The 23904-nt window shown below is 39.3% G+C and overlaps 1 long non-coding RNA gene across 1 annotated transcript in view; it reads left to right on the forward strand.

Annotated features, from left to right (window-relative positions):
• The first annotated feature begins 5022 nt into the window (after positions 1–5022).
• Positions 5023–23904, forward strand: part of LOC144454572 (uncharacterized) — a 31067-nt gene continuing 12185 nt past the window's right edge. Inside the window, exon 1 of the long non-coding RNA XR_013483088.1 lies at positions 5023–5354. This is a non-coding gene — a long non-coding RNA (uncharacterized LOC144454572). The remainder of the gene's footprint in view (positions 5355–23904) is intronic.

Here is a 23904-nt window from a genome sequence, read left to right on the forward strand (position 1 = left end):
ATGGGGCATCTGCCTAATACAGTAACATAGGGAGAGTCCTACCCCACAGAAAGCCCCAGAAGCTGGCCTTACTTAATAGCTGTGGGATAGGACTTCTTTGCACAAGCCCTGAAGTTTACTCTGGATGCAGAGTACTCTAACAGAACAAAATATTCAAAAAGCTATACTTTAGGCTAGCCACCAGATGGCGCCATTGATGCATTTTTTTTGTTCTCGGTAGTACCCAGTTAGTGGAACAGATGTATTGTATCTGACCAGTAGGGAAAAGGCTCTATTACAGCCCTATCAAGGGGCAAGGTTGGAATAGTTTTTAAGGGAAACTTGGGGGCTAGGAGGATAATACAAGGGATTCTGTAAAAATGCACAACAGGAGCTCAAGTCTAGCTTGATCAATTTTTACATTATGACTCCTAGATATGCAAGGACAGTCTCTTATATTTTTTCCATTTCTCTTCTTCTTTCTTCACCACAGTCACAACCACCACCACCATTATCATTATCTTCTTCATGGGATAGGTCTCTGCCCCTGGGCTTCTAACTTCTTTAGCCTTGTATCTACGGTTCAGGCAAGGATTTTGATTGCTTCAGATTGTCTCCACACCTATCAAACAGTTGATCATTCCACAAGTATTTATTAAGCACCTGCTATGTGCCAAGCACTGTGCTCAAGAACTGGGGATACAGATCAAAAAGATGCCTGCCCTCAAAGAGCCGACATTCTACCAGGTGGTTATAATGTGTTCACAGACGACGTCCTGTAAATATAGAAGATATCTGTATCCATATCTATACATGTGTATGTATGCATGCGCACACACACACACACACACACACACACACACAACACACACACAGTGTCCCAAAAGTCTTAGTGTGCTTTAAGAGTATCAATTTGGAGAATAAGCTGGAGAAGGAAGAGACTGGATGTAGGAGGACCAATTAGGAGACTTTTGCAATAGTCTCAGCTTGGGGTTCTTTCAGCCAGTGAGTCGAATCTCAGTGCTTATTAGCTGTGTCACCTTAGATAGGTCACTTAAGTTCTCTTTGCCTCAGTTTCTTCTCTGTTGGGGGTGTTTTAATGAACTTCTTTGTCTCTGTCTCTGTCTCTCTCTCGCACACACACATATATATTGTGTGTATAGAGATAAGAGATGTAGAGCTAGAGTATATCATCAGCTATAGATATAGGTAGCTATAGTCAGCTAGGTGGCATAGTGGATAGAGTTCTGAACAGAGTCAGGAAACCCGGAGTTCAAATCTGGCCTCAGATACTAGCTGTGTGACCCTGGGCAAGTCACTTCACCACTGTCTGACTCAACTGTAAAATGGGAATAATAATAGTACCTACCTCTACCTCTCAGAATTGTCATGAGGATCAAATGAGATAATATTTGTAAGGTACTTGGTGCAGTGCCTGGCTAAGGCTTTCTCTCTCTCTCTCTCAGTAGGGTGTATGTGCGTGTGTGTGTGTGTGTGTGTGTGTGTGTGTATACATACACACACATATACACACATATGCATATACACATAAAGATATATAGTATGCATATATGTATATATAATGTGTATATTTGTATGTATGCATGTATGTGCACCTGCACATATATGTGTATATGCATATAGACATATATACATGTATATACAGCACAGATAGGTGCATATGTATATATCACATACACATATAATATGCATGTGTATATATGAATATATATATACACACATATGATTTCATTTGATCTTTACAACAATCTTTTCAGAAGATAAAACTGAAGCTAAGAGAGGTTGAGTGACTTCTCCAGGATCACACAGCCTAAGAAAGGATTCAAACTCAGGTCTTCCTGACTCAAAGTTCAGTACTTTACTATAGCCATGTTACCTTGGACAAGTCATTTCATATGTCTGCGTTTTTCTCTTCTCAGATGAAAAAGGAGGCTCAAAATGGCCTCGTCCCTAGCTTGTGAATGGAAATGTGGGCATTAAGCAAATACAGCATTTTAAAAGCAATAAAATGCCAACAAATGTGTTCTTATTTCAGATACTTCTGACATGAATTAAGTTTTCCTTTCCTGGTTACAAACAGGGCTTCTTTAACTTGCCATGTAAAATTATAAAAATAATAATTTGTAAGCACTTTTCAAAATGTTTCACATTTCTTCTTTATTTGGGAAAGCTGGAAAAAGCCTGGAAAATGAAGTTTTTCCCAGATTACCTACAAATCAAATGACTCTCCTAATGATGAATTCTCCCCACCAAGCTTTCATTCCTCCATCCTTTCCCCAAATACCCCAGGGCTGAACTCAGCTTTTCCTCTTTTCCCTTTTAGAGTTGCCTCAGACAAAAGGCTGAGAAAGCAAAATGGAGATGACTTTTCCAGGAAATAACCCAAAGAGGAAATAATATGATAATTAATAATAACAGTAGTAATTATTACAACAACAATATTCTTATTAAAAACAACAGTACTACAATAATAACTAACATTTATATGGAACTTTAAGATTTGCAAAATGCTTTATGTATATTAGCTTATTTGACCCTCATGGTAACTCTGAGAGGTAGATGCTGTTATTATCTCCATTTTACAGTTGAGGAAACTGAAGCAACCTGAGGGTGTGTCATATAGCTAAAAGGTAAACCACCCAAACTGCAAACTGTTTTTTGATTTAACCAAATTCAGACTGCTTAGGAAACAACCTAAGCAGTTTTGTAAATTAAAGGGGTTGGGCTGGGTCTAGAGCCCCCATTTCTGCATCCATTCTGTGAAAATATATGTTTATTTAGTGCTCACAAATTCCCTGGCATTCTGGAATTGAGTCCCTATCTATTGCAAATCAAAAGAGTCCTCTGATTCCAAACCAAGTGCTCTTTCCACTCTCAAATGTAATCAGAACATGAAACTCCATCCTCTGTTTCATTCACTCAATACTAAGGGGATAGAATGCTTGAAATTCAAGGAAAAAGATGTCAGTGCTACTTGAGTAGCCTACATATGGCTTGCTCAAAAGACTATGAATCAGGAACATATGGAATGAACCTCCTAGGGAATACAAATTTGTTTTATAAAGAGCAAATGAAAAGGTTACTCGAGGTAAGATGTCTTTTCAGACTTAACAGGACTCCTAAGGTTTGTCCTGGTCCATTCAATGAGTCTACAGCATCTCTGAGTTTTCACTTCTTCCTAGTTAAGGACATACATGGTGAGAGAGAATTGATTAAGTAAATTTGTGTCTGCAACACCAAGGGTGAGAAGGTCTCTCACTACTGAGTGATTCAGCACCTTGTAATAAACTGGGAAGTAAAAACAGGAATGGTGTGTTTAGAAACATGGGAAATCAGAGCCATTAAGCCATAGATTCTTAGAATCAGAAGGAACCTCAGAGAAGTTTAGTCCAGTTCATTCCTCAGCCAGATTCCCCTCCATGATATCCCCAACAAATCCTTGTCCAGATTCCACTTGAAGAGTTCCAGTGATAAGAACTTACTACCTCTTGAAATAGCTCCAATTGTTAGGAAGTTGTGTGTGTGCTTGTTTGTGTATGTGTGTTGAGTCCAAATCTGATCTTATGCATTTCTACTCATCATTCCTAGTTTTTTTTTTACACTAAAGCCAAATTAAGTAAGTCTGATTTCTCTTCTCCCACAACGTCCAAACTTTCATGTCCCCCATATATTTTTTTCTCCTTGCAACTAAATATCCCCAGTCCTTTCACCTGATCCACATACAGCATGGTTTCCAATTCCCTCGCCATCATGATCACTTTCTTCTGGAATTGCTCCAATTTGTCAATATCCTTCCTAAAACATGATGTCCAAAACTGAAACAAAGCTCCATATGTAAATATTTTGTTGTTGTTGAATTCTTTCAGTCATGTCCAACTCTTTGTGACCCCATTTGGGATTTTCTTAGCAAAGGTACTGAAGTGGTTTGCCATTTTCTTCTCCAGCTCATTTGGCAGATGAGGAAACTGAGGCAAAGAAGCTTAAGTGGTTTTCCCAGGGTCACACAGTTAGTATGTGTCTGAGGCTGGATTTGAACTCACAAAGAGGAATCTTCCTGACTCCAGGCCCAGCCCTTTATCTACAGTGCCAACTGGCTGCCTAGTAAATGCTTAGAATGGATTGAATTCAATTCCCCTGATCTCTACCAAGCTGTAGTAACCCTATAACAAAAGGAAGTAAAATTACTTTATCATAACCCATTCTGAATGCACTGACCTATAATTTGAAGAACTGAGCTTCTCTTCGCTTTGAAAATGTAAATCACAATTGCCCTATTCCAATTCTGAGATATCTTTTCCATTCACTGGACTTTTTCAAATATGAGTGGCAATGACTAAGCAATCACATTGCACATTCTCTTATTGCCCTGGGTTGTAGTTCATTCTGATTTTATAATATGAACTCATTGAGGGCAGCTAGGTGCTCTCTTAGGTTTCAATTTAGTATGCATTTCTTTTGTTCTATCCTTTCCAGTACAAAGTCTATTTTCCTTGGAAGGGAAAACAGAATTAAAGCAGTCTTACTTTACTCCATTATCTGTTATCACTTATCACATTTATCCTGAGGATATTTTCTTTGATATTCTTTTGATATTCCTTTTGCACCCAATATAATTTTGTTTTGTTTTATTTTGTTTTCGATACTGGGTCTCAAAATCTTGCCCTGGTTGAAAGTGCAGCAGCCACTTATGAGCCCAATCCCATTCCCTTGACCTCCTCTATTTCTGCCCTGGACTTGTTTATTCCTCCTTAGGCAGCCTAGTAACTCCCCACGTCTAGCAGCCCATCATACTGGTGCCTGACTTAGGGTGAACGTTCATTGGCTTTATCCCTACTGTCCCTCAGAACTCCCCTGCTCAATGGTAGACCAGCCTTAGCCTCCACCAGTTAGGGATTACAAGTAAGAGCCATCATATCTGGCCTCACCCAAAAGAGTTTAAAAAAAAAAAGTGTAAGGGTCATTTGTGAGATGGCTCTGTCCTTACCTGCAGGAGTGCACATGATTGCCTGGGAGTATTAAGGTGGATCTGCGCATGTCAAAATAAATGAGCAGACGTGGTAACTAAGCTGATGCGCAGGTCAGTTAAGTTGCTCACGTGCAACGGCTCATGACATGATGAATAAGCAGGAATCCTCTTTGCTTTCGGGGCAGGACATGATTGACTTACTGCGGGAAGGGCTGGAGAGAGGTGGACGGGGAGAGGATAAGAAGGAGGTACCCGGAAGAGAGCAGAGCCGCGTTAGTAGTCAGAAATGTAACAATAAAAGATATACTCTGAAAGTGTCTTGGGGTGTTCTGTGGAGTCATTTCTCCAGTGCCGCTGAAGCCGGAGACGTCCGAAGCCTGTTGAGGAGGTAAGTTCCTAACCTAGATAAACACAGAGCATAACAAAAAAGGATCTTTTGTTTTCCTTAGAATTCATTACCAACCTTAGTTGATTCTGAGCTTAAATGTTTTTGACACTCCACTTAAAGGGCATCTACTCTTCTGTTTATTTTCCTTTACCTTCTTTAGGGTATATCTTTTTTAATCCAAGTTGCTCAGTGAGTTTCCTGTGGAGCCACATTAGTCTCTTTAGGCAACTTCTCCTTTTCTTCCTCACTCTAATAGCTTGCATTTACCCTATAAAAATTTCATTTTTGAGAGAATCCTTTTCCAATTGAGTCTAATGTCATGAAGTGTTTTAGGCCAAGAGATCTTACTAATCATTTCTTTAAACTCTTTGAAATCCATTCTCCCCAAATCTATGCTTAGATTTCCCCTATAAGATGGCGTGTTTATTTTTGCCCAAGGTTTCTATCATTTCTACTTCAGCAATCAGTTCTTCCTTGATAGAATCTGGTCCAGAATTAGTTGCCTTCATAATTTCCTCCACTTTTTTTTAAACAATGAAAGTCTTATTTAATGAAGATGTAAAGGAAAGGGGAAAATGATTTTTTGCCTGGGATACTACTGTTAAAATCAGAACAATGAGCCTTCCCTGATAGAAGAGAGAGTTCTTCCTATTACACATTAAGTGGAAGCCAGTACCCTTGAATGTCTATTATCAAACAAGAAAATTGAGACCCAATTCCCATGAAAGGGTTACTTTCTTCTTTTGTCCCTGATTATCCTTCCCAGGTTTGAGGACTTCAGATTGATTGAGTTCTGAGTCCTCTTTGATGACTAAGCCTAATAGGACATGGTAAGGAACATTAAATTAGGAACCTCACAGAGTCCTGTGTTGGCCTATCCTTCAAGTATTAAGTTCTCAGTGGTTGGGCCAATTTCTTATTTGCCCTCAGTATTCGTAAATAATACACTTAAATGGAGCCCAAAAAGCTGAACTGAAACCACATAGCTCCCGAATTTCTAGATCAAGTCTATGCCAGACCCTCAGTATATCACCCATCCCTCCTCTGCATTTCTGTGCCTGAGTCTTCTATTTTAATAATGTCAGTTTGTGTCTGAGGTGAGACTTGTTTGAGGGTAAGGAGGGTCATAGCTCCCTGGAGTTATTTCAAGATACCATTACAAACTTGAAAACTATTTGTATAGAGAGAAAATCTACCTTAGTTGCAGCCTGACTTTTTAGTCTTATCAGGAGCTCAGGAGTTATGCCTTGGAGCTAGTAGCGTTGCTTGGACGTGGAGACCTGCACCCAGTGTAAGGCCGCTATTGAAGGAGAGGCTGACTCCACTTAACATCTCCTGTTCTACCTGGTTTCGACTCGCAGGAAGCACATGGCCCTCCCAGAATAAACTCATTAGCAATTTGCTAACTCAAACCTTGATTGACACCACCTCCCTCAGCCTCCCCTCTCCTCTGATTTCTGATTGGAGGACTAGAGGGTAGAGTACCAAACTCCATTATAGAGGGTAGAAACTGGACTTTCAGTTCAGTCCATTTGCATCTGCTGCTCTACCTAGTTTCAACTCCACAGAACAAGGTGCCTTCATGCCAGGTATCCACTGTTGTCCTCCTGACTTCACTTTCCTGCCTCCTTTTGTGTGTTGCCTCCCCCATTAGAATGCAGGCCCCTTGAGAGCGGGGACTATCTTATTTATTAGTTTTATCCACAAATTTTATCCTCAGCATTTAGCACAGTGCCTGGAACATAGTAGGCACTTCTGTTGTTGTTGTTCAGTCATTTCAGTGGTATCCGACTCTTTGTGACCCCATTTGGGGTTTTCCTGGCAAAGATACTGGAGTAGTTGGTCATTTCCTTTTCCAGCTCATTTTACAGATGAGGAAACCAAGGGCAACAGAGTTAAATGACTTGCCCAGGGTCACACAGCTAATGTCTGAGGCCAATTTGAACTCGGGAAGATGAGCCTTCCTGACAGCTAGTGTCTGAGGCTGGATTTGAACTCAGGAAGATATTTCCAAGCCCAGTGCTCTATTCACTGCTCCACCTAGTTACTCCAGCAGACATTTAATAAATGTTCATTGGGTTGGATAAGATATTGCTACCTCCTGGAGACCTTCTGTCTCATTCTTTCCCAAGGTTCATTAACCTTCTTTCTAAGATGTCCGGCATAAGACCCTTTTCACCCACAATGTCTCCCCCATATGCTTCTTAACTTTCTTGCTCTTCCTTTGAATTATGATATATTTGTAGAGTGCTGTATAATGTACTGCATAGCCTACAAAAGGTACCAAGGAGCAGGGCACTGGCTTTCTCAGGGTGCTCATACTTTTTCTGCTAGGGACATGGGATTGATGGAAACTTTTTTCACAAGGAACTAGGACATTTTTCTTGTGGGAAATGTTGTGGGAAAAGGTGTTTCCTCAGGGGAGATCCTTGAACTTTCTGCACTTTTGGGTGAGTCAGAGAAGTTTGAAGGAAGCACAGCATTAGGTAGAGGTTTGGAAACTTCTAGCAAATGCCTTTCCCCTCATGTGCAGAAGATTCCAGGGACACATGTACAAGAGAATGGCTGCTTCTGAATAAGCCACACCATGTAGATCATGGACAGCATATGTAGACATAGATATGTTAGAAAAGATGGAGGTAAGCAAGAACAGCCAGTCAGAGAACTTAGGGAGCAAGGGTCTGTGCTGCAGGATGCTGTATCATCCACACAGGACCTAGGGAGAAGCAGCTGATGTTAGACAGGGGCGATGAGCTAGCAGTGGAATGATGGAGGACCTCAGTGGGGAGAAAGAGCAACAAAGTATGGAACCACTGGTACAGAGAAGCAGAGGACTGACCACAAGCCAGGGACAATGAAGCTAAGAGCCACAATGTGGAGGGATAAACCTGGACCCCTACCCTGACTCAGGTGCACTTTTCAGGTTCAAGGGGAAGGGTTGACTCTTTAACAACTTCAAGGTATACTGTCTAGAGTTATTTTAAATGACATATCTTTTACTATCTCTTCTTGCAAGGTTTTGTATATATATAGGAATGCTGATGAGTTCTGTGGATTTATTTTATGTACTGCTACTTTGCTAAAATTATTGTGTCAACTAACTTTCTAGTTGAGTCTTTGGGATTTTCCAAATTTTTTCCCAAAATTTTCCAAAGGTATACTGGATAGGAATGTAAGTCTGAAGGATTGTAGAGGTCCCTCTGAGAAGTGAGAATTTTTGTGATTATTTATGGGCTTGGATAGAAGTCTGTTTTCTTATTCCTGAGGGTTTTCTTGTCTGTCTACTATGTCTATAAAAGTTCTTTCCATCTTCTTGTGGTGTAAATAGGACAGTTTCTGTGTTTAAAGTTTTTTAAGGCAGAGTACATGCAGAGATGTTGAGGACTTACTTTGGTAAGCAAAATGATCCAGTTACTGAACTCCCCAGTGTTTCCTTGGATGGGGGCACGAGCCAGAAAGATTTCAAAACAAGTCAGACACCAAAGTTCTCAGGCTTCCTTGGAGTTGGTTAGAGTCAAAGAGATTTTGCAAGTGGTGTCCCCAGAACTGTCACTTTGTTTTTGTGTCAGGAGACCCAGACGCCAGGGTTACATTAGTACAGTTTATTGTTGTTGTTCAGTCATTTTTCAGTCGTGTCCAACTCTTCATGATCCCACTTGGGGTTTTCTTGGCAGAGATGCTGGAGTGGTTGGCCATCTCCTTCTGCAGCTCATTTTACAGATGAGGGAACTGAAGCAAACAGGGTTAAGTGACTTGCCCAGGGTTTCACAGCTATTAAATGTCTGAGGTTGGATTTGTACTCAGCTCTTCCTGATTCCAGGACTAACACTATCCACTGTGCAATCTAGCTTCACCGTTAGTACAGTTAGGTGGATTCCAAAGAGTAATGATTAATGGCTTTAGAAGGAGGTCTCAAGTGGAGTTCTTTAGGATTCTTAAATTGGTTCTATTTGACATTTTTTAGCAATGATATGGATGACAGCATGTAACTTGAAACCAGGAGGGACAGAAAACATGTAATAAGGATCTGAAACAATCTTGAAAAGCTAGGAAGATGTGCTGATTCTAAGAAGAAAAAGGTTTAATAGTAATAAATTTGAAATTCTATACTTGGGTTGAAACAATAATCAACTGTGCAAGTATAGGGTGAAGGTGGTGGAGGGAGATGATTCAGCAACAATTCATGTGAAAATGATCCGGGTATAATTAATATGCTTCAATTTGTGAAGTGGCAGCCAACAAACGTTCTTTTAGCTTAGCCTACGTTAAAGGCTAGGAAGTGTCACGGTGAATAGAGCTTTGGACTTCGAGTCAGGGAGACTTCAGTCCAAATCCAGCCTCAGGCTCTTAATAGCTTCATGGTTATAGACAAGTCACTTAACCTGCTTCAATTTCTTCATCTATAAAATGAGGATAATAATAGTTTCTACCTACCAGGAATTTGGTGAGGATAAAATAAGGCAATCTTTGTAAAACTTATTACAAACCTTTGAGCACTACATAGATGCTAGCTGTTATCATCATCATTATTGTTATTAATTAAAAACAGTGTCCAGAGTGAGGAAGTTGATGGTATCATAGCACTCTTACCTGGTCAGGCCAAATCTGGAGTATTTCATCAGTTCTGAGTGTCACGTTTATTTTTTTAAATTTGTTTTTTATTTTTCAATTTTTAAAATTAATTAATTTATTTTTAGTTCTCAACATTCACTTCCACAAGATTTTGAGTTCCAAATTTTCTCCCCTTGTCTCCCCTTCTTCCCATCCCAAGACAGCATGCATTCTGAATAACCCTTCTCCTGATCTGCCCTCCCTTCTATACCTCTGCCCTTATCCCCTTCCCCTTCTTTTTCCTGTAGGGCTGGATAGATTTTTATACTCCATTGCCTGTATATCTTATTTCTCAGCTGCATGTAAAAACAATTTTTAACATTTGTTTTTAGAACTTTAGGTTCCAAATTCTCTCCCTTCCTCCCGGCCCACACCCACCCTCATTGAGAAGGCAAGCAACTCAGTACAGGTTATACATGTGTAGTCATGCAAAACACTTCCATAATAGCCACTTGTAAAAAACTAACTATATTTGCCTTCATCCTATCCCACTTCCCATTTATTCTATTCTCTCCTTTGACCCTGTCTTTCCTTAAAAGTTTGCTACTGATTACCCCCTCCCCCAATCTGCCCTCCCTTCTATTATCCCCCCCACTCTCTTATCCCCTTCCCCCTTATTTTCCTGTAGGGTAACATAGATTTCCATACCCAATTAAGTGTGTATGTTATTCCCTCCTTAAGCCAAATCCAATGAGAGTAAGATTCATTATTCCCTCTCACCTTCCCCCTTTTCCCCTCCATGGTAAAAGCTTTTCCTTCTCTCTTTTATGTGAGATAATTTACCCCATTCTACCTCTCCCTTTCTCCTTCTCCCTGTACAATCCTCTCTCACCCCTTAATTTTATTTTTTTAGATATCATCCCTTCATATTCAACTCACCCTGTGCCCTCTGTCTATATATATTCCCTCCAACTACCCTAAGGCTGAGAAAGGTCTCATGAGTTACAAATATCATCTTTCCATGTAGGAATGTAAACAGTTCAACTTTAATAAGCCCCTTATGATTTCTATTTCCTGTTTACCTTTTTATGCTTCTCTTGAGTCTTGTATTTGACAGTAAAATTTTCTATTAAGCTCTGATCTTTTCATCAAGGATGCTTAAAAGTCCTCTGTTTCACTGGATGTGCATTTTTTCTCCTGAAGGATTATACTCAGTTTTTCTGGGTAGGTGATTCTTGGTTTTAATCCTAGCTCCTTTAACCTCCAGAATATCATATTCCAAGCCTTTTGGTCCCTTAATGTTGAAGCTGCTAAAGCTTGTGTTATCCTGATTATGTTTCCACAATACTTGAATTGTTTCTTTCTGGCTGCTTGCAATATTTTCTCCTTGACCTGGGAACTTTGGAATTTGGCTATAATGTTCCTAGGAGTTTTCCTTTGGGAATCTCTTTCAGGAGGTGATTGATGGTTTCTTTCAATTTCTATTTTACTCTCTGGTTCTAGAATATCAGGGGAGTCTTCCTTGATAATTTCTTGAAAGATGATGCCTAGGCTTTTTTTTTTTTTGTGATCATGGCTTTCAGGTAGTCCAATAGTTTTAAAATTATCTCTTCCTGTATCTATTTTCCAGGTCATTTGTTTTTTCCAATGAGATATTTCATATTGTCTTCTATTTTTTTCATTGATTCGGTTTTATTTTATAGTTTCTTGATTTTTCTCATAAAATTGTTAATTTCCATTTGCTTCATTCTAATTTTTGAGGAATTATTTTCTTCAGTGAGATTTTAGACTTAATTTTCCATTTGGCCAATTCTGCTTTTTGAGGCGTTCTTCTCCTCGTTGACTTTTTGGACATCTTTTGCCATTTAGGTTAGACTATTTTTTAAGGTATTATTTTCTTCAGTTTTGTTTTTTGGTCTCCTTTAGCAAGCTGTTGACTAGTTTCATGATTTTCTTGCATCACTCTCATTTCTCTTCCCAGTTTTTCCTCTACTTCTCTTACTTGCTTTTCAAAATCCCTTTTGAGCTCTTCTATGGCTTGGGACTGATTCATATTTTTCTTGGAGGCTTTGGATGTAGGAGCTTTGTCTTTGTTGTCTTCTTCTGGTTGTGTGTTTTGATCTTCTTTGTCACCAAAGTAAGATTCTATGGTCTGACTTCTTTTTGTGATGTTTGCGCATGGTCCCAGCCATTTACTTGACTATTAAACTCTTTGTTAAGGTAGGGGTCTCCTTCCAGTATGGAGAATGTACTGTCCCAGTCTTCAGGGGTTTTGTGCGGCTGTTTTCAGAGATACTTCTAGGGACCTATAAATTTTCATTTCTTCCAAGGTGGTATGATCAACAGCGAGGTGTTTACTTCTTTCCTGGCCTGTGCTCTGGTCTATGAGTGACCATAAGCACTCTTTTCTGCCTTGGCACTGTAAGTAGGATTCTTTCTTCACTGCCATCACAAGCTCCACCATGCTAAAGCTTCTCCTCGCCCCAGGACCTCCACCCAGGACTGCGACCCAGATCCAAGCACAAGGATAGCAAAATAATCCTCCTCAGCACCAGCAAAGAGATCCCTGCAATCCCCCTCTGATTAGCCACTCGATTTCCCCCTCTGTCTGTGGGCCTAGAGCTCCAGAAGCAGCTGCTGACCCAGGGCTATGCCGGGACTGGACTGAGCTTCTCTCTCACTGAGGTCTGACAGACCTTTTGTACTGACCTTCTAAGTTGTCTTTGGCATTTGTGGTTTGAGAAGTACGGGAACTGCCACAGCTGCCTGTGATTCAGTCCCCTGAGACCTGCTCCAGGTTCACTGAGGCTCTGTCTTTGTCTGGGTGGCCCATGCTGAACTGAGCTCCTTTCCCAGCCAAGCACAACAGACCTTTCCAATCAACCATCCAGTTTATCTTGGGCTAGAAATTTGCTTCACTCTGTCTTTTTGTGGGTTCTGCTGCTGTAGAATTTGTTTAGAGCCATTTTTACAGGTATTTGGAGGGGTTTGGGGGAGAGGTCAAGCAAGTCACTGCTTTTACTCCATCATCTTGGCTCTGCCCCTGAGTGTCATTGTTAGGCAGGAAATTGATAAGCTGGAACATTAGAGGAGGAAGAGTTGGATGTTGGAAGCCTAGAAACCATTCCATATGAGGATGGGTTGAAGGAACTAGATAAGTTTAGCATGGAGAAGATAAAGATGTGCAGGGTTGGTATAGGGAGTGAGGGAAGGATATTAACTGATTTCAAGTATTTAAAGTTGAAGAAGGGGCATCCCATGAAATAGTGACTAGATTTGTTTTGCTTAGAGCATTGGGGCAAAACTAGGAGCAGTAGGAATAGGATGCAAAGTAGCAGGTTTCATCTTGATAAAAAGAAAACCTCCTATTAGAACTGCCCAGTAATGAAGAGACTGAGTTCCCCATCAATGAAGGTCTACAAGTAGAGGGTTCATGATCATTGCTGGGGATTTATTTTTTTAAAAAAAGATTCCTATTTAGGTATACTTTAGACAAGGTTCCCTTTGAAGTGGTTTCCGAGTTGGAGATTTTAGGATGTAATGTTTGATCTGGGCATTTGAGATTAGATGTAATTCCATCAGTCAGAAATTTCATTTCAACAAATTTTTTTACAACAAATTTTTTGCAAGAAAATTTAAGCAGCTGCTAAGTGTAAAGCATCCAGGAATCATATGGGGAAATCATTCAAGATGGGAAACATAGCAAAGGCACATGTCATATTTAAGGAATGGTGGATTATTTAGTTTGACTGGTATATGTGAAGTAGGAAGTGAACACAAATCAAAAGAGATCAGTTGGGAATTGAGCAAAGATGGCCTGAATGACCAGTATAAAGAGCTTTGAATTTATTAAATAAGCAAATGAGGAGGAATTGAGGTTTTTGAGCAGGAGGGTGGCATGACAATGTTCTTTAAGAAGATTATCCTGGTAGTACCAGACAAGTTGGATCTGAGGGCTCCAGGGAGAGACTGGAGGGAGGGAAGCTATCTATAAGACCATTACAATGGTCCAAGCCAAAGGAAGGAGTGGCCTGAATTAAAGTTGTAATCATGGGAGCAGAAAAAAGAAGACATATCTGAGAGATATTTGGGATACAGTCACTATAACTTCATGAGGAAATGGATATTAGGAGAAAGTAGAGGCAGTAGATAATTTGAAGATTTTGAATTTGCAAAATTGGAAGAATGTTGGTGTTGTTAATAGAAATAAAAAGGTTAGGAAAAGGAGGTAAATTTGGTAGGGTAAAGGGAGCGGATATATGTTTTTAAATACATTTATGATTTATTTATTTTTAGCATTAAAATTTTTTTGGTTTCAAATTCTCCCCTAAAAATGTGATATCAATTGTACATACAAACCATATTTTTACATTAGCCAGTTGCAAAAAGAAAGAAAGAAAGAAAGAAAGAAAGAGAAAAAAGAAAGAACATGAAAAGATTGTGTTTCAATCTGCACTTAGACTTTAGACTCCTTCAGTTCTTTTTCTGGAGGTAGACAACATTTTTCATCATATGCTCTTCGGAACTGTTTTGGATCATCGTATTAATCCGAAAAGCCAAGTCATTCACAGATGATCATCATACAGTAATGCTGTTGCTATGTACAATTTTCTCCTGGTTATGCTCACTTCACTTTGCATTAGTTCATAAAAGTCTTCTCAGGTTTTTCTGAAACCAGGCTGCACAATAATATTCTATAACAATCATATACCACAGCTTGTTCAGCCATCCCTGAACTAATGGACATCCAAGAGAAGATAGTTTTAATGTGAGTCACATTAAAATGTTTGACATACTGGCTAGACATCGAAATGAAGATTTTAATGCAAGGAATTGAAAAATGTACAGCAAGTGTTGAAATGAATGGTTAGAACTAATGATATGTGTTCAGGGAACATCTGTTTAAAAGGGAAGAAAAAATGGTAAAATAGGTGCTGAAGGCATTGAGGAAAGGAAGAGATGGCTTATACTGCGTTCATTTTGAGAAAGGAGAGACTGCCGAGTGATCATTGTAGAAGTTTGGAACAGCAATGGGGAAGGGGAGTGAACCTCATTGAAGGGAAGTCGTTTTTGTTAGGGAAAGTAAGGGTTCAGTTAAATCCCAGAGATGAGGACATTGCTAGTGTAGAAGGTTGATTGTATAGGGGCATTTGCTCACAATAGAATAGGAAACCCATAGGGAACAATGAAAGAGGTTAATGAAGGAGCACAGGAAGATACTGAAGAGTGAATTGGATTGAGATCAGAAGAGGAGAGGAGACAGTAAAGGAATTCATTGGTTCCTAAAGAATGTGGATAACAAGGATGCTGGATTCAAAGGGTTGGAGGAACATTTTAAGGACAGGACAGGGGAATGAATACAGGATGCCCAGTGAAATTTACCTGTGCAGAAGAATATCTCAACCCCTGGTTTCTTTGAAATTGCCCTTCCTCCTATTTCAGAATAAAAGGACGATGCTTGTGCTTAGGGGTTCATTTGCCAATTTAGACATTTCCTTCCTTTGCTCTGAGCCATACTTTCATTTCTAACAAAAATTGTCTCTTCATTGAGAAAAATGTAATGATCTAGCTCATTTTGTTCATTAAAACACCAGTGGATCTTTTACCTAAATCTATGTATGTAGGCACGCGCACACACACACACATACACACACACACACACATATATATGTATGTATGTGTTTGTGTATATAAAAGCATCTGTGAATATGTTTACCTTCAACCTAAATAGGAAAACTTAATCTTGGTAGTTTTTCAGGTGGGCTTTGCTTATTTAAGCTCTCTACATCTTCCAGGCATTTTTGTTGTACTCTGTTCTTAAATATTAAAAATCTGTTTTGACTACTCTGTCCTGGATGGGCATGCTGTCCCTAAGGTTTGGCTATATATTTTGCTTAAGGGATGAGTTCATGTCAGTTTTATGATGTGTCATAGAATTCTAGAATCCTGAGGCTAGAAGTGATCATCTAATCCATCCTTTAAGCCCCAGGTAGGACTCCTGTGAGTTCTAATTTATTACCAAATCCTTTTGCCTCGTCTTTCCCCACTCAAATTGATCTTCCACACAGCTGCCCAAGTGATTTTCCTAAATTGCAAGTCTGACCATGTCAGTCCCTTTCCCAATAAACTCCAATAGCTCCCTATTACCTATAAGACCAAATATAAATTCCTCTGTGTGGCATTTAAAGCCCTTCATAATCTGGCTTCATTCTGTCTTTTCAGCCTTATTATAAATTACTCATGTTGACATGTAGTATGGTTAAATCAAACTGGCCATTTTAATGTTTCCGTGGATGACACTCTACCTTTCACTTTTGGTTGACACCCCTCTCTGCTTTTTATGCATTCCCTCCTCTTTGAACCTCTCACTTTCTTCAAGACTCAACCCAAGTGCCATTGTCTACATGGTCGCCCAAATTGTTAACACTGTCCTCCCCGAATTATTTTGTATGTGATATGTTTTACATAAACTTATATGCATGCATACCTGGACTAGATTGTAAGCTCCTCAATGGATGGGACTGTTTAATTTTATTTCTTTGTACCTGCACTCCTAATACAGTTCCTGGCCCCTCACAGGCACCTAATAAGTACTTATTGATTGTTTGATTGAGATGGCCTTAGATTGTTTTTAAAGACTCCAGAAAAAAAAATTCTATAAACACCTCTGGTCATTCTTATTGGTAACTAGTAACAGGTGCTCACTGTCAGAAATGTCTGCCTCGGATCTAATATCAATCCCTTATGGAGCAACTTAATTCCATTTTCAATTCAAGTCAACGGATATTTATTGAGTGCCTGATATGTATCTAACACCACAAGGGAATACAGAAGAAGATTAAGACTTCTTTGACAGGGCTACTGGATTGGCACATCAGGGGTTGCTATAGATAGAGTTCACCTAGATTTAAGAAAAGAATTTGACAAAAAATTTCTCGAGCTATTCTTGCTGACAGGGATGTGGGCTGGACAAAGCATAGTTAGGCAATTTCATAACTGGTTGAATGACCAGACTCAAAGAGAAATTTTAGGGCTAATGTTTTGATGTGAACTTAGAACAGCCTAGTGGAATATCCTAAGGGTCTATGCTTGACCTTGCACTGATTAATATTTTATCAATGTCTAGAGCAAAGACATAGACAGCATGCTTATCAAATTTGCAGATGACATAAAGTAGTGAGGGATAGCTAATCTATTGGATGAGAGTCAAGATCCAGATTAATGTTGATGGAGTAGAGCCAGGCTCCACAAACTACAGCCTGAGGGTCAAATCTGGCCCACCACCTGTTCTTGTACAGCCCAGGAGCTGAGGATGGTTTCTATTCTACTCCTGGAGTGGAGCATTGGGCTGAATCTAGTAAAATGCATTTTAATGGAGATCAATGTAAAGTCTTACATTTGAGTTGAAAAACAAAAGAACTTCATAGACACAAGTTAAGGGAAGCAACAAAGCAGTTTATCTGAAAAAAAGATCTGAGGGTTTTAGATCAAGAATATACATATGGTGGCCAAAGAATTTAAATGTGATCATGGGCCTTACTGAGAGGGACAGAGGTGATAGCTATACTCTGCCGTAATGACACCACAGGTAGAATATGATGTTCTGTTTTAGGAACCATATTATGGAAAGAACTAGACAGTCCTATAGGAGGGCAATGAAACTGGTGAGGGGGCTAGAGACTGTCCATTCAAGGATCAGTTGAAAGAATTTAGGGTGTTTAGGCTGAAGAGAAGAAGATATAGAGGAGAGAAGATAGCTGTTCTTCAAGTATTAGAAGTATTATATGGAAAGGGGATTAGAGGGCCTTTTAGGGCCTCACAAAACCAATTCCCAGTAGGGGACTGCACAAAGAGAAAGAGATATAGACAGGGCATAGGGACATTAGGAGATGGAGGCAGAAGTTCAAATCTGGCCTCAGACACTTATTAGTCATGTGATGCTGAGCAAGCCACTTAACCACTATCTGCCTTGGTTTCTTCATCTGTAAAAAGGGAATAATAATTGTACCTGCTTCTCAGAATAGTAAGGATCGAATGAGATAATAGTTGTGAAACAGTTTGCAAATCTTAAAGATGCTAAATAAATGATAGATGCTATTATTTGTTGTTATTATCGACATTCCTGTTGTTGTTATTGCTTATGGGGGCTTTGGAGATACAAGACCATGGGAATTATAAAGAATTTTCTAACCCTTTCAGATAGTTATTTGGGAACCACAGATCTTGAATCAGGACCAGACAAAAGGAGTGAAAGCAACAGAGGATTTTTACATGAGACATTCTGATGGCTTTTCTTGCCTTCTTCCTCTAGGTGTCAAAGCCCATAGCATTGGATGAACACTAAAATAAATTAACCTTCCTCTTGGCTCCTGCCCCATTGGAGAGAGCAATAGATGGCCCTGAAGGACTATCTATAACCCAGTAGGTGGCAGCAGAGAGCATCTCAGTATCCATGTGCCTAACAAAGCCGCTCAGGAGAGTATCTCTCTAGCCTAGTGGGGAGAGGAGGAGACATAATACAGGCAGGGGAGAAAAGCATGATGACCTAATCAGAGAATTTGGACAACTCTTCAGAGACAGAGGTTTGAAGGTCCCTGGCCATATACATCCCTATTTGTCTCTCCTTCACGTAGGTTCCCTGGCTACATGTGTCCTTTCTATATGTGCCTTTCATTAGTGTTTTTTTTTTTTTTATCCCCCTACACATGCCCTCTATGCATGTTCCCTGGTCATGCATGCCGCATCACCAGTAAGGAAGAGAAAACAGGAAGAGAGCAAGGGGATCCTTTTGCCAAAAAGTTGTGTGATTAAAAGTCTTTTGTTTAAAAAAAAAAAAGATTTGTCTTGATTGGCTTGCCCCTATGACTAAGCTTAATGGATAAAAATTGCAGGTTGGCTTCACGTAAGAAAGAATTTCCTAATGGAGCTATCTAAAAGTGAAAAGAGGCTGCCCCCATAGTCAATGAGTTCTCCCATCCCTGGAGTGAGGAGATGACCACTTGTCAGGAATATCATACAATTGGACAAGATGACCTTGGAGGGTTCTTTCTAATTCTTTGATTTTGTGATTGCATTAACACTTCAGCTCATCTCTGAGGTTACTTCCATCTCTGAAAATCCATTATTCTGTACATATTTCACCATACATTCACACATTCTGAGACAGCAAGGACCCTCCATGTGATTCTCTTTGGAGAGCACTTAATACAGTGCCACACGTTGGCATAAGTGTTTTTGGATGGTGGTTGTGATGATTACAAAAGGCCATCTGTAAAATGAGGGTGTTGTCCTAGATGGCCTCTGTACAATATCAAGCAGCCTCCTCCATTTGGGTTAAGGGACCAAAAAAACCCTAGGGTTTTCTTACTCATTTCTCTTGAAACCTGGTCTGTTCTGCAGCTCATTGCAAACCCCTGCGTGGCTCTTCTACTGATCATCCATAGCTACCTGGACTTACTGGAAGAGAAGGGGAATGAAAGGTTTACATGGGAGGAGACAAAAGAAAAAATGGAAAGAACCTGAAGGGCGATGAACAGGACAGAGATTAGAAGGGATGAAGGAAAGATATGAAATGTGAGTCCCCAGCCTCCTTTTACTGCCTTCTAGTGTGAGGAAGTAAGTATTTTCTGATGAGATATTTCCTCATTATTGGAAAACCTCTGCATTTCTAGAACTTCTTTTTCTAGAATTTTATCTTTTTTCTTCAGGTCAGCTATAAATCTATGATCCAATGTATGTAGTAAATCTATGATCCAATGTACGTAGTAAATGTGGGAAACTGCTCTTTGTATCCAACTATGGGCTAGAGCCTGCAGCAAAACCAGCAGTAACTCCTGGACCTCCTGAAGGCAGTTGCTGGTGGGCCAGCCCTATTTAGTGACTCAGTGCTGCTTCTTTTACTTGAGGTGATTTTGAGACATAAATAACCCTGTAGAATTATAAGGTAGGCACCAGGTCATTTGAGGCTAGCAATCAAAGCCTATAAGCATGGACAGAATGCTGGGAAAATATATAAAGAGATTGCCAGAGACATTTCCCATGTCTTTACAGCATATCTCCCTGTACTTTAGCTGCTTTGATGACCTGACAAAAAGCCAGACAGGGAGCCAAAGAAATGGAAATGAGCCATGGGGAGCACAGCTTTCAGTGGCCCTGTGGGGATGAGGATGAAGCCTTCAACTCTTAACCTCTCTGACTTCTGTTCTGCAGGCTTTCAGGGGAGATGACAGGCCAATCAATTCTAGGCATACTGCATCGATCCAGAAGGGAGGGTGGCTGAATCAAAACCCATGGGGAGCAGAATGCACAGAAACATTCTATGGAAAGTTACTCAGAGCCCACATTTCTGGTCATTACTGAACTGCTGGTGCCAAGAACTGTGCAATTTGCGAAGGCAGATGCAGAACTAAAAGCATGGCATGAACATCAGAATTTTGACCCAGGGCAGGGATATTTATTATTTAAAATTTTTTAATTAATTTATTTTAAACTTAAATAATAAAACTTAAATACATGATAAGAAAAGAAAAAGAAACATATTTAAAACTTAAATACAAAATAAGAAAAAAAAGCATTGCCATGTGCACAGCAGAACGTAAGACAGTATTCAAAATATAAAGCAATAAATTGCCATTTCAAGAAATCCTGTATAATAAATATAACACATTGTATTCAGAGCTATCCATCTTTTCTTTGCCTCCTTGTAACTTTTGTTCTCTGCTGTGCACTTTTTACTTTGTTCTTTTTTTCCCCCTCCCTCCCCCTCCACTCCAGAAGGCTACAATTAAGCATGTATATATGTACATATGTATATACACACATACACATATACACACAAACATACATATACACATAAGTATACACCTACATGCATACACTTACATACACATATATTTACTTAGATATCTACAATCACATTCATAGATAGACATAGACATATGCATCCATGTAAGACCATTTGTCCTCTGTTTCTCTGAAGGTGGATGACATCTTCCTTCATAAGTCTAAGTCTTTCCATATTTTTCTAAGTCCACCAACTCATCATTTCCTACACCACAGCAATGTTCTAACGTAATATTATCTAGTTATTTTTAAATAGTCTAAAGCATATTGATTAATATGGTTGATAAATAGTATAGTTTCCCTATTTTTCTTTTTTGATTAAATCTATTTTAGCTTTAACTTTGTTTGAGATCATGATTACTACTCTGACTTTTTTTCGCTAATAAATTCTACTCCTGAACTTTATTTTATGTTTATGTGTATCTCTTCTTTTCTATCCCTCCTGACTCCTCTACTTTACTTCTACCTGCTATCTTGCCCTCCTATTACTTAACCTACCCCCCTCCAAATATCCCTCACTTATCCTCTCCTCCTACCCTTTTCCCTTACCCTCTTGTTTATATCTGAATTCAAAAGACTTTTATAGCCTTCCAAATATATATGTTATTCTCTCTTTATCCCATTCCCATTAATAAGAGGGTTAATCACCCTCTTATTTCTTTATAAATTTAGAAGATTTTTATTCTCTTCTAAATGTATAAATTATTATCTCTTTAAGCCAGATCTGATATCAGTAGGGTTCCCTTTAAAAATCCTTCCCTTATTCTCTCCTCCCTCCCTATCCCCTTAGCCTATTTTTTTCTTTTTGAATTTAGAAGAATTTGAATTTGAATGTAAAAAGATATGTATATCTTTAACCTATTCCCAATGAGATTACAGTTCCAGAACTACCAGCTCTCCTCCCCCTTCCTCTTGTACCTCATTTGTACAAGATAATTACTCTTTTTACCTTTTCCTAAATAGTTTTACTTTTTAGAATCACATCATACTCAGGTCTACCCCAATCTTTCTTTCAAACTACCCAATTACTAATAACGATCTTAGACATACATTTTACATTTCCTCATATAAAAAGTAAACAGTCCATCCTTATTGAATCCCTTGTAATTAGTCTTTGCTGTGTATCATATATTTCTCTTGAATCTTGTAAGTCAAATTTTCTATTAAGTTCATTTTTTTTTTAAAAAAAAACAAAATCCTGGAAGTCTGGCAACAGGATTATACTTAATTTTGCTGTGTATGATATTTTTGGCCTCAACCCTAGTTCTTTTGTTCTTTGATATATAGTGTTCCAAGACTTGTGGTCTTTTAGCATCACTGCTGCTAGTGATTCTAATTGTGGCTCCTCCATATTTGAATTGTTTTTCTCTTGTTGCTCATAATATTTTCTCCTTGAGCTGGGGGTTTTAGAATTTGACTATGTTATTCCTATAGGTTTTCCTCATAGGATCTCTTTCAGGTGGTGATTGGTGGAGTTTTTCTATTTCTACTTTCCCCTCTTGTTTGAATGCTTCATGAAAATTTTCTTCCATTATTTCTTGTATTATTGTATCAAGATTCTTTTTTTTTTTATCATAGCTTTCAGGTACTCTGATTATTCTTGTTTTTTCTCTTCTTGATCTGTTCTCTAGATCAGTTGTTTCTCTTATGAGATGCTTCACATTCTCTTCTATTTTTTCATTCTTTATATTTTGTTTTATTACTTCTTGGTCTTTTATAACTTCCTTGGATTCTCCTTGATCAATTCTAATTTTCAAAGAGTTGTGTTTTTCCTAAAGATTCTGGATCTCCTTTTCCAGTTGGTTGACTTTCTTTTCCTAATCTTCTTGTTTTTCTTGGATTCTTCTTATTTTTAAAAAATTTTTCCTTAATCTCTCTCATTTGATCTTGAAGTTCTTCTATGAATTCTTTTTGGGCAGGTGACTATTTGATGTTATTCTTTAGGGTAGGAGAGGCTTTTTTTGGCTTTAGTATCCTCCTCCTAAGATGAACCTTGGTCTTTTCTATTCCTATAGTAACTTTTTTGGGTTTTTCTCCTTTGCCTGCTCATTTTTTTTAAATTATAGCAGCTTGTTATTGTAATCACATCTGGTCCTGAGGGATGGGAGATAGTACCTCTGAACTCAGATCCTCCTTCAGTTCTTGCCTCTGCCTGGAACCTAAGCCAAGAACTCCACTCTCCTATAAGTACCCAGAGCCAGCGGTGTCCCTGCCCCACTGCTTCTGCACTCACAGGTGTGTGCTGGTTCCTCCTCTTCCAGGGCTGTGCCTTGGCAGTACGGGTTAGCCTTGCATCTCTTATCAGCAGTGTTTTGCTTAATCTTCCCCACTCAGATGCCCAACTCCCCCACACTGTCCAGGAAGTGAAATTTTCTGTGGCTGTGGTTGAGGCTACCTTGCAACCCAGCTAGCCCCATGGCTCACTGCTTGCTATTTCAGTGGAACTGGCCTGGAGGTGTTTACTTCACAGGGACCAAATCTTGGGCCTGGGAGTTTTCTTCAGATCTCTGGTTGTCCCAGGAGGACCACTGTTCTTCCCCAACTCTTGTTTATTTTTACTGCTCTGTGTTCACCCTGAGGCATGATTTTATTTTGTTTGTAGTGGAAATCTGAAGAGCTTGGAATTTTTTGATCTACTCCTCCATCTTCCCAGAATCCTCTCAGAGCAGGGATATTTAAAGGAAACTAATAGCAATGAAACTCCTTTGGGGGCAGTACCAGTTGCTTTGTCAAGACAAAGCCCAATGACAGGATGGTGAGAACATCTGGAAACGGTCTTCTATGGGCATCCCTAGGTCTCAGTTTCCCCTGGAAAAGATTACGGTGTTATCTTTCCTGGAAGGTGACCTTGAGGTCAAGGAAAGGATGAAAAATTCCCATCCTTTACTCTACTGGGCTATTTCTCTTGAGTTAATTCAATTTTATTCAATAATTCAATAGATGTTTATTAAGCACCTACCTTGTACCACTTACTGCTAAGCACTGGGGATGCAAATAAGAAAAAGAAAAAGAGTTCCTGCCTTCAAGGAGCTCACAATCTAATGAGAAAAGAAAATATACAAAAGGAAGCTGGAAAGGAAGAGAAGGGGGGAACAGTAGTGGGCATGAGGGCATCTAGTTAATTGGAGTTCAAACTAAGAAGACTCACATGAAAAGT

Source organism: Phascolarctos cinereus, unplaced genomic scaffold (genome assembly GCF_003287225.1).
Source record: "Phascolarctos cinereus isolate Bilbo 61053 unplaced genomic scaffold, phaCin_HiC Scaffold_726;HRSCAF=1367, whole genome shotgun sequence".
In the NCBI taxonomy this organism is placed as follows: Eukaryota; Metazoa; Chordata; class Mammalia; order Diprotodontia; family Phascolarctidae; genus Phascolarctos; species Phascolarctos cinereus.